Source organism: Equus caballus, chromosome 27 (assembly GCF_041296265.1).
Source record: "Equus caballus isolate H_3958 breed thoroughbred chromosome 27, TB-T2T, whole genome shotgun sequence".
NCBI lineage: Eukaryota > Metazoa > Chordata > Mammalia > Perissodactyla > Equidae > Equus > Equus caballus.
The window spans coordinates 33,587,899-33,597,995 of record NC_091710.1 but is presented as its reverse complement, the minus strand read 5'-3'; positions in this window follow the sequence as shown (position 1 = coordinate 33,597,995).

Genomic DNA, 10,097 nt, shown 5'->3' with positions numbered 1-10,097 from the left:
TGATATCACACAGTATTTGCTTTTCTCTGTCTGACTCATCTCACTTAGCTCAAATTCCGTCCATGTTGTTGCAAATGGCAGATTCCCTTCCTTCTCATGGCTGAATAATATTTCATTCTATATATGTACCATTCCATCCTAATCTTGATGTGAAGTTAAGGGTGATTGTATCCTGCAAGCTCCATCATCAGAAATCACTGAAAGAGTAGCAATTGCTTCCATCCTCTGGAACAGCTAACGAAATTATAGCAACAACTAAGAAAACTTAAAGCAGGGTCAGGGAAAAGTGGCCAAACTTGAACCTGGATAAACTCTGCAGACAGAAATTAATGAAAATGTCGCCTAAAAAGAAAAAAAAAGAGAGAGAAGAGTGTACACATCACCATGATGGCAAAACTTTCTTTATCTTTTAAAAAGATTAGATAGATAGTTCACCTATGATCCCACTATTTTTATCTCTTTTAAAGATATGTGTCAAATTCATCTGTCCCAGGCATTTTTTCATTATTAACCCCAAAGTGGACATTATTTGTAAATATCTATGTTAAATATGGAAATGGTGCTTGCTTTGTAGTCAATGTTCCTTTGGAATCAGTTCATGTGGGAGTGAGAAAGGTGTAGTATACAGATGTAGAGAAAAATAGGAAGGGTCAAGAAAGTGGGTTTGGGGACGTTACCAGAAGTGGTACTCTGACAGGTCCTGTTGAGAGAGGAGAAACGGGAGGTTGGGGGCTGCCTGCTTAGAGAATTGTCCTACTCAGAGTACTTACTGTTTATTCCACTTAACGACAGTATTTCCATCCTGACATTGCCCTCTTTGTTCTGGTATTGAAAACACCAGGTGGTGGAGGGACTCTGCACAAGACCTGGCGAGGGACCACATACATGTGTGTTCAGTGAAGCTTTCTGATCCCAACATGCTTGTGTCAGCAACTGGGTAGTTCGCTGAGATCCCACAGTGTCTGGGTAATCATCCTCTCCATGAACAGACTCACGGCTCCTGGGCAGCAAATCCACACTTTGACGACTCCGGGCAAGGCAGGTGACACTTTTCAATGGGAAAAACCCAGCAGCACATTTCTCTGTGGTCTCTCTCCTTACATTAAGAACAATCAATTATTTGGCTACTTACTACTTGCTAGGATCTAGGCTAAGTATCTTATGTTTATTGTAATATATCACTACCAATTAAAGTGTTTAGTCATCCTTGTCAGTTCGGTATTATTATTCTCATTTTACAAATAAGGAATGAGGTTCCAAAAGTTAAACACACACACACACACACACACACACACACACACACACACACAAGAAGCAAACTAAAAACTTTGTCCCAGGTCACTGTTAAGAAGTATTAGACCTGAGATTTGGAGCCTGGTTTTTCTGAATCCAAAGCAATAATAATAAGCAATAAGGCCTCCTTAAATGATAAATGCTTCTGAAAGAGGGGTTTCGGTTCATCTCTGTAGTTGAATCCAATGTACTGAGTGGATTTGGAGTAGCATCCTACATTTTCTCCCACGGGAATAGATTCCTAAGGAATCTACAAGATAATTCAGCAAATGATACCTGTACCTCAGAAAAATCAAAAGAACTCAGGATGTTAATCCTAGCCCGTAAGCAGAGGAACCAAGATTTACTAGGCTAGTCTAAAAGGATGAGTGTATAGCATACGAATATTAACAAAAATTCAACAGTTGTAACCTTTGGCACATGTTTCACTTCTTTGGGTATGAACAGGTTAATCATTCTAGGAAAACCAGAGTCAAGGTGCCAGAAGGTTGAGTTCAAAAAATTATTGAGCAAAACTTCTGAGTGAAAATTGAGTACTGAACACATCTGCTGCTGCCACTCCTTCCGAAAGCCCCACAAAATAACAGGAAAAGGATTTTTAAAGATATAAATGCAAAAGACAAAGGAACAGGGAGAGGAGACAAAAGGAACAACCTTTTGGAAGCTGGAAAGCAAATGAGAATTCACGTCATGAAAATCCTGCCTTACTTTGCTGAATCCTCCAAAAACTCAGGAGCTGGTAGCACCTGATACTTTTGAAAGTGGAGGTAAAGATGGAGGTAAAGACAGAAAATTGGTTGTTAGTTTATTGAAAAAATAGTTAGACTCCCAAGTGGCCTCCCCAAATCCAAGCGCCAGGCAACTCTGCCCTCCCCAGGAGAAGACTGAAGACACATTCTTGAGAAAGAATAAAACAGGAGGTCTTGGACAACAGAAGCCAGGCGCATTGTGGGGCTAGGGGGGAGCCGTACGGAAAATGGACTTCTTCTCCCAAGTAGCTCCCAAAATACTTGGAGTCAGGATTAGACCTTGGCTGAGAAGTTTATTCTCTGTGGAATATGACCAGCTCAAGAGAGGGAGGGGAAAACTAAAGGCACTAACATTAGGGATCTCCCCCAAGAAAATAGTACAGTGAGATCACCCTACGATGAAGACCACCCATGGGCACACAGCCCTAGCAATCAGCTTTGAGCACCTCATACATAAATATGAACAGGAAGCCAAGGATCGCCAGACATTTAAGGAAATCATATAAAGTAAAATACAAAGACTTAAACAAACCAATGTTTTAAAGTAACTTAGTGGGCCGGCCTGTGGCTGAGTGATTAAATTCATGCGCTCCACTTTGCTGGCCCAGAGTTTCGCCACTTCAGATCCTGGGTGCAGACATGGCGCTGCTCATTAAGCCATGTTGAGGTGGTGTCCCACATACCACAACTAGAAGGACCCACAACTAAAAATATACAACTATGTACTGGGGAGCTTTGGGGAGAAAAATTAAAAATAAAATCTTTAAAAAAAAAAATAAAGTAATTTAGGAGCCAGCTCTGATGGCCTAGCAGTTAAAATTCATTACAACCCACTTTGGCGGCCTGCGTTCGGTGCCCAAGTGTGGAGCCACACCACTTGTCTGTCAGTAGCCATGCTGTGGCAACACTCACAGAGAAGAACCAGAAGAACTTACAACTATACACAACCATGCACTGGGGCTTTGGGGGGTGGAGAAGGAAGGAAAAAGGAGGAAGATTGGCAAAAGATGTTAGCTTAATGTGCATTGTCCCTTGAAAACAAATTAAAAATAAAGTAACTTAGAAGAAACAAAGACTATACGGAAGGTAAAAAAAGTATTTAATTAACATTAATATTCTCAGAGAGCTAAGGCAATATATTGGATCCACAAAAATAGATGACACACAAAAGGAATATTTGTGACGAATAAATTGTAATTTATTCATACAATAGAATTCCATATGGCAATGAGACTGAATCATTGCTGCTGTGTGTTGAGGGATCTCACAAACATGATGTTGAGTAAAAGAAGCCAGGCACAAAAAAGTACATATCCTGGGATTCTGCCTATATAATATTCACAAAACAAGGCCACTGTGTTAGAAACCAGCACGGCGGTTACTCTTGGAAGAGAAGGTGTGGAGAAAATCTTACAAGTTTCCAATATGAAAATGAAAGTCAAATAGATTTTATACAAAGGTCCAAGAATCAGAATGGCATCAAATTTCTCAACAGCAACTGGAAACTAGAAGATAATATAGCAATGCCTCCAAATTTCTGAGGGAAAGTGACTTCCATATCCAGCCAAATTATCAATTAATTGTGAAGTATGCTAAAGACATTTTCAGACATACAAGTTCTTTAAAGATTTACCTTCCTTTTACATTTTCTCGGCAAGGTACCCGAAGCTCTTAGAAGCTAGATACACAAGAAATATACCAAGAAAAAGGGAAGCAAGAGATCAGGAAATTGGTGAACCAATGGAAGTCAGAAGCCATAGCAAGTGCCAGATGAGGCCAAAGGAGAGGCTGAGGTGACAGGTATGCAGCCAGCTTAGAAAGCCAGCAACCAAAGTAACACAGATTAGAAAGCTCTGAGATGTCTTCAAGAAGATAAATTGACAGAATATACAGAGGGAAGATTTACACAATAGGGAAAGTTTAAGATTAAAAGTATATATCTTAGACATGTGGACTATTGTATGTGTATATATTTAAATTGCATACATGTACTACTGTAATTAATATATTAAGCACATTATAAAACAAAATATAAATAAGAGAAGGATGAAGTAAAAATAAATATAAATAAGAGTTCTATTATTTTCTTCTCTCATCTCAGAGAATATCTGAGACACTTTCAGCTCGCACCCCACAGGGCACCTCTAATTCGAGGAATAACTTCCTTGATCAGAGTAGCCAGGCGAGATCATGCCTGAAGGAAATGGGCCACAGGAAAGGTACACGCTGACAACTGGAGAGAAGATAAAACACTGGTGGAAGCCAGCCCCTCTGTGGTGGGTCTTGCAGGGCACTGTAGGTTGGGTTCTGGGGAGTCCAGACTCACTTGAGGTCCCGGTGCCTTAGAAGGCCTGGGATTGGGGATCAGAGAACCACAAACTCTTGGAAAAAGCAAATACTTTCAAAATCATCTCAGCGACATCTCGCATTATACCGATGAGTATAATTTACTCTTCAGAATCTTGCCTAAATCTAGTTCTAAATCCATTTAACATTTCTGCACTTTATGCTTGCCCAAATGAATGTATGAAAAGTAAATATAAAGAGGTCTTATGTATGTTTAATTTCCTGTCCTAATTGTCTTCCATTGCCTTCCCATGCTGCCAACTCTCTAATTTGCCGCCATCCAGAATTTGAGGTTTCTCCTAATCGACGTCTCTGCCGTTCTGCACAGGCTCTGTGCAGGAGCTGGGTAGTTTCTTCAGAAAACATTCGCTGAAACATCCTTGGAGAGCTTCACAGAGTCCCTGTTACCTAATAGATAGGCCAAAAATCTGACTCCAGGCATGTTTTCCATTTCTGTCCTATTGAAGGAAAATAAAGATGAAAAGCCTTGTTATAAATACTTATGTCTTATTAGGGCATTTTTAAAAATAAATAGATTTAGTCATAACCGTTAGAGGCAGTCAGCCTAAAACAGAGGGATGTTGAAGTGGCTAGATTTAATAAATTCCAGCTTACAAATTGAGCTCATTGACCCTAATTGCTTGCAACAGTAGGCATTAAACACAGACATTAGCATAATTGTGATTGTAACTCCTATTAGCATTTATAAATATAATTAGAGCCAAGTATTGGGCTGTGTTGGAAAGATTCCAGTACAATTTCTCTTGTGAAGACATGGAAAGCCATGCTCTTCCACCAGGAGGCAGCATCATGATGAGGAGACGGATTGGCTCAGAAGCCAGGCCATTAACCTCTCAGTGTCTCACTTTCCCATCAGCAAAACATGGCCTGATTATTCAACATGCTTGGTAAAGATGCACTGGTTGAGGGATTCTGCTTCTGCCTGAGATGGAGTAACAAGGACAGATATTGCTTGCTGCCTGAAACAAACACACGCTCAAACTAAAACGGCAAAATATATGAACAACAGTTTTCAAGACACTGGTTCTAAGGCAATGGAGAACAGTGATCTCTGAAAGACAGGAAAAAAATGAGGTGAGCCCTACTACTGCCCCAGCTTACTGCCTGGAGAGACCTTCTATGCTGGGGCACAGGAAGGGGGAACCCGGACAGAGCATAGTGGACCCCCAAAGCAAGGAGATGGAGATGAGAGGCCAGGAAGACCAAGGCAGCTAGAGTGGACAGAGTACCAGAGAGGAGACAGCTGCACAGAGAGAGAACCCTGGAGACCTGTAGGAGGGCCCCTCAAGTATTCAGCAGAATTCTGATCATTACACACATGTGAAGATATCACTCAGTGCCAGAGGAAAACAATCTGATAAGATTAGATATGAGCACCCAGCACTCATTGTGGGCCAAGAATATAGCCTGTTCCCACCAGTCAGCCTGGAAAAATCAAACTTTTCAGGACACTGAGCAGAATGCTCATGAAGGCCGTGTCTCAGTAGTAGGAAATATTTAGGCCCAGACCAAACACTGCTCCAGACCCACCTCACAAATCAGAAAACAGACCTGAGGAGCTCAAAACTACTTCCAAGTAATTTAATTGCATCCCAGAGCAAACATCAAGAATGGCTATAGAAAAACAAAATATCCAGCATCCAAAGAAGGCGATAATGGCAATGGCTGGCATCCAATCAAGGATACCAGCCATTCAAAGTATAAGGAAACTATCATCCATAATGAGGAGAATGGTTAATCAAAACTGACACAGATGTTAGAATTAGTCAACAGGGACATTAAGACAGCTATTATAACTGTATTCCAGATATTCAAAAAGTTAAGTAGGGACACTAAAAAAATGTTTAAAAACAAAGCACCCCAAACTGAACTTCTACAGATGGAAACTACAATATCTGAAATGAGGACTGAACTAATGGAATGAATAGTAGGTTAGATGTTGCATAAGAAATAGATTCATAATCTTGAAAACATGGCAATAGAAACTATCCAAAATAAGACACAGAGAAAAAAAATGAAAAAATTAAGAGGATCAGTTCAACTGGCCTAATATATATGTAAATGGAGTTGCCAACAACTGTTTGAAGAAATAACAGTTGAGGGCCAGCCCGATGGCGCAGCAGTTAAGTGCGCATGTTCTGCTTCAGTGGCCTGGGGTTCACCAGTTTGGATCCCAGGTGCAGGCATGGCACCACTTGGCAAGCCATGCTGTGGCAGGCATCCCACATATAAAGTAGAGGAAGATGGGCACAGATGTTAGCTCAGGGCCAGTCTTCCTCAGCAAAAAGTGGAGGATTGGCAGCAGATGTTAGCTCAGGGCTAACCTTCCTCAAAAAAAAAAAAAAGAAAGAAAGAAAGAACAGTTGAAAATATTCCAAATTTAATTAAAACTATTAACCTACAGATCCAAGAAGTTCAACAAACCCCCGAACAAAATAAGGATGAAGAAAATTACATCAAGGCCTGTCATAATCAAACTGCTAAAGAAACCTGTGATAAACAGGTTTTCTATGATAAACAGAAAATTTTAAAGACGCCAGAGAAAAAGCCCAGATATTGCATAAAGAGACACAAAGAGAAGGATGAGAGCATATTTTTCACCATAAACAATGTTAGCATTGTTAGTAAAAAAGATATATTTAAAATCTGAAATTTTATGCTGAAAGACAAAAACTTCGAATTTACACCCGGCAAGAACAGCTTTTGAGAACAAAGGTGAAATAAAAATATTTTCAGATATACAAAACCTGAGAGAATTCCCCAGCAAACTCACACTATAATAAATTTTAAAGAAAGTCATTCAGGCAGAAGGGAAACAATACCACACCGAAATATGGATCTATACAAATGAATAAAGAACACCAGAAATGGTAAATACACATGATTTTTTTCTGACTAAATCTCTTTATAAGATAATTGACTGTTTAGTAAAAAATAATAACAATGTGGGGCTGGCCCCGTGGCCGAGTGGTTAAGTTTGCGCTCTCCGCTGCAGGCGGCCCAGTGTTTCGTTGGTTTGAATCCTGGGCGTGGACATGGCACGTGCTCATCAAACCACGCTGAGGCAGCATCCCACATGCCACAACTAGAAGGACCCACAACGAAGAATATACAACTATGTACCGGGGGGCTTTGGGGAGAAAAAGGAAAAAAATAAAATCTTTAAAAATATAATAATAATAACAATGTATTGTGGAGTTTGTAATATATATCTAAGTAAAACATATGACCAAAAAACCATAACAATCAGGAGGGGGGAAATGGAAATATTCTATTTTAAGTTTCTTGTACTACCCATAACGTGGTAAATTATCACTTACAGGAAGCCAGTGATAAGTCTGAGTTATATACTATAGACTACACGCTATATACAGTATATTTTAGCAGCCATTAAAATAATGAGACAAAGATTTATAGCTACTAAGCTAACAAAGGAGAATAAATGGAACCATTAAAAAAAAACAGTTAATCCAAAAGATGGCCCAAAACAGGAAAAAGTGAATAAGGAACAGATGAGACAGAAAACAAATAGCAAGACAATAAACTTAACCATACCAATAATCACATTAAATGTAAATTATCTATACACTTCTGATTAAAAGGCAGAGATTGTCAGATAGGATGCAAGTTAATGCTATCAATAAGAAATGTGCTTTAAATATAAAGGCACAGATAGTTCAAAAGTGACAGGATAGGAAATGATACCCTATGCTAACACTAATCACAAGAAAACTGGAGTGGCAATGTTAATAATGGAGAGGTGCATAATTACACAGCTTCAAACTACGTGAAGCAAAAACTGACAGAGCTACAAAGAGAAATAAACAAATCCAAAATTACAGTCAGCAATTTCAATAATTACCTCTCAATCATTGATAGCACAAGTAGAAAGAAAATCAGCAAGCATATAGAAGATTTGAAAGTCATTATTAATCAACTTGACATAATTGACTTTTATAAAATACCCCACCTAACAGTAGCAAAATACACATTATTTTCAAGTGCCCACAGAACATTTACCAAGATAGACCACCTTCTGGGCTACAAAACAAATTATAATAAATTTTTAAATGTTTAAGTTATACAAAGGATGTTCTCCGATCACAGTGGAATTAAATAAAAAATCACAGATGTCTGGATGATGGAAACTCAATCATACAATTGTAAACACTAAATAAATTAAAGAAGAAAGTAAAAAAGAAATTAGAAAATATTTCCAACTGAATGAAAATGAACCCATCAAAATTTGTGGGACGCTCTCAACACAGCACTTAGGGGAAATTTGTCATACTAAATGCTACATACTAGGAAAAAGAAAGTTCTTGAGTCAATTACCTCAACTTCCACCTTAAGAGACTAGAAAAAGGAAGACCAAATTAAATGCAAAGTTACAAGAGTGTTTGAGTTTGCTCATTTAAGCAATTTTTATGATAGTTGCTTTAAAGTCCTTGTCAGAAAATTCTGATATCTGTGTCCTCTTATTATTGGTGTCTGTTGATTGTCTTTTCCCATATGAATGGACATTTTGTAGTTCTTTATATGCCTCGTAATTTTATTTTGAATCCCAGACATTTTGAGGATTATGCTATGAGACTGGGTCTTGTTTATATCTGCTGGTTGATGGTGCTTAGAATTCTGGGATTCTTCCCCAATCTGCCTGCTGATACTTATTTTTCAGAATTCTCAAATAGCTGTCCTTGTATTCCATCCAGGTTTTGTAGTTAAGTTCAGTGGGAAATAAAGGGAGATGTGTATTTACTTCATATGGTTGGCAGAATTCTAAGATAGGTCCCAAGATTCCTGCCCCCAGCTGTAGATGCCTTTTATAAACCCCTTTGAGTGGGAGCTGGATTTGTAAATAGGATGCAATATCACTCCCATGATTATGCTACTTTATATGGCAGAAGGGATCTTGCAGATGTAATTAAGGGCCCTAATCAGTTGATTTTGAATTAGCCAAAAGAAAGACAATCACGTCTAGGATCATCAAAAAAGTCAAAGCGATTCGAAGCCAGATAGGCTCTCTGGCTGGCCTTGAAGATGCAGCCTCCATGAATTCCACAGCTACAAGGAAATGAATTTTTCCCACAGCCACATGAGCTTGGAAGAAGACCCCAAGCCTCAGATGAGACCCCCAACTCCAGCTGACACTTCGATTGTAGTCTCTGGAGACCCTGAGCAAAGGACCCAGTTGAGCTTAGCCCAGCCTTCTGATTTACAGAAACTATGACATAATCAATATGCTTTACGTCTCTAAGTCTGCGATACTTTGTTGCCCTGCAAAAATCTAAAATACTTTATCCTACCTGGAACAGTGTTTAAAACAAAAAAAAAGGTCTAGGAACTCTATGTCTGAGCAAATGTTACCCTGAAAGTGTTGATTATTTCTCAATATGTCTTCTAACAAAGCTCTTCGTTGGTTTTCCTTCCTCTGACTATCCGATATAGTATGAGAGAAATATCTCAAAATTTCAAATCTGTTCGGCATCAATTTTCCAGCAGTGCGGAATCTAGCAACTCATCTCTGTGCTATTATAAGCTGCTCTCTTGCTTCTGTCTCCTTTGCCTCGCTTGGTTCTTCCAGCTCACTGAGTTTTAGGGAAGAAAAGTTAATCCTGTTATTCTATTGCATTAATTATTGCCACATGAGTCACTCAACAGGGAATAATAGCAAGTCTGGTATAATTA